We start from the raw sequence: 2,203 nt of genomic DNA, 5'->3' as shown, positions 1-2,203 counted from the left end.
CATGGGCATGACCAAGGAACTGCTGGGCTGAGCGGGTTTTGTCAGAAACACTTGCCCAAACAACAAAACCAACCAACCAACCAAAAAGAAACAAGAAAACTAAAAACCACCACCACCAAAAAACACACAAGCAAACAAAAATATCCAAACAAAAAACTCCACTAAAATAATCAGTGACTCAAACTGAAAAGCTACCAAGAAACTATTAGGTTGGTGCAAAAGGAATTGCAGTTTTTGCATTGTTGAAATTCACCATTTGATATTGGAATACATTCTTAAATAAATGTGGTTATGTTATATATCATTTTAATATGCTTTTCTCACTTTATGTTGTTTTTTTTTTTTTGCTACTGAGTTATTACTTGCTATTTATTTTATATTTATTTTAGACTATGGAAATTATGTTAGACAAAAAGCAAATTCAAGCAATTTTCTTATTCGAGTTCAAAATGGGCTGTAAAGCAGTGAAGACAACTCGCAACATGAACAATGCATTTGGCCGAGGAACTGCTACTGAATGTACAGTGCAGTGTTGGTTCAAAAAGTTTCACAAAGGAGACAAGAGCCTTGAAGATGAGGACCATAGTGGCTGGCCATCGGAAGTTGACAACGACCAATTTAGAGCAATCATCAAAGCTGATCCTGTTACAACTACATGAGAAGTTGTCAAAGAACTGAGAAGCTGCCGAAGAACTAAATGTTGACCATTTTATGGTCGTTTGGCATTTGAAGAATATTGGAAAGGTGAAAATGCTCAATAAGTGGGTGCGTCATGAGCTGTCTGAAAATAAAAAATGTTGTCATTTTGAAGTGTCATCTTCTCTTATTCTATATGACAACCGTGAATCATTTCTTGATCCGATTGTGACATGTGATGAAAAGTGGATTTTATATGACAACCGGCAACAAGCAGTTCAGTGGTTGGACCAAGAAGAACCTCCCAAGCACTTCCCAAAGCCAAGGTTGCACCAGAAAAAGGTCATGGTCACTATTTGGTGCTCTGCTGCCGGTATGATCCACTACAGCTTTCTGAATCACAGTGAAGCCATTACACCTGAGAAGCATGGTCAGCAAATCGATGAGATGCACCAAAAACTGTAACGCCTACAGCTGGCACTTGTCAACAGAAAGGGCCCAATTCTTCTCCATGACAAGGCCCAACTGCACGTCGCACAACCGAGACTTCAAAAGTTGAATAAATTGGGCTACGAAGTTTTGCTTAATCACCCATATTCACCTGACCTCTCGCCAACTGACTACCACTTCTTCAAGCATCTTGACAACATTTTGCAGGGAAAATGCTTCCACAACCAGCAGGATGGAGAAAATGCTTTCCAAGAGTTTGTTGAATCCCAAAGCATGGATTTTTTTGCTACAGGAATAAACAAACTTATTTCTCATTGGCAAAACTGTGTTCATTGTAATGGTTCCCATTTTGATTAATAAAGTTGTGTTTGAGCCTAGTTGTAATTATTTAAAATTCATGGTCCAAAACCGCAATTACTTTTGCACCAACCTAATATGTTTACTTCTAGGCCTTCCTGCCCTACCCAAGATGACTCAGCCACAGTGTCAGCACTTTTCTGGACCTGCCACCCCGGGCAGCGGTTCCCTTAGAGGAAGGAACCCACAGTTTCCCTTCCCTCCTTCAGACTTGGGGGCAAAAGGAGATTGTCAGGTATCTCCTCTGCCCCAGAGAGGGAAGCAGCAAACACCTGGCACTCAAGACGTACTTGGTGCAGAGACAAGAATACTCTAGTAGGATACTCCTAGTATCCTAGCAGTAAAATAGCTTAACTATGATACTCCTTGGGTTGCCATAGCTGCCACATGAAGAAATATAACAGTTTTCTGGCTCAAATAGGTGTGCAGAGGATCACACTGCAGGAATCTCAGACCCAAAGGGAACAAGCCAAATGGTCTGCAGCAGGGGCCAGTAAGCATCCGATTTTTTAATTCAGATTACACTTTCACTACATTGTGCTCCACTGACTTAGCTAAATATTTTTTACTTCCTTAGCTCACAGCATGACTTCAAATGTAAAAGGAAAGCACCAGTTAAAATTCCTCAGAAGGAGTGCTTGCAATTTTATCTCACTACAACTTTGTATCCAAACTGTTAGAGAAAGTGAAGGTCAGCCTCTGGAGCTTAGCACTTTCAAGGCCTATCAGAGAAAGTTGCCTAGGCTAAGATTAAACCTGA

At 40.5% G+C, this 2,203-nt stretch overlaps 1 pseudogene; it reads left to right on the top strand.

Moving 5' to 3' along the window:
• Positions 1–392: 392 nt before the first annotated feature.
• LOC135986458 (histone-lysine N-methyltransferase SETMAR-like) lies at positions 393–1,443 on the top strand (annotated as a pseudogene).
• The last annotated feature ends 760 nt before the right edge of the window (positions 1,444–2,203 follow it).

Source organism: Caloenas nicobarica, chromosome 3 (assembly GCF_036013445.1).
Source record: "Caloenas nicobarica isolate bCalNic1 chromosome 3, bCalNic1.hap1, whole genome shotgun sequence".
NCBI lineage: Eukaryota > Metazoa > Chordata > Aves > Columbiformes > Columbidae > Caloenas > Caloenas nicobarica.
Note: the sequence above shows the minus strand (reverse complement) of the source record. Positions and strands in the feature narration are given on the sequence as shown.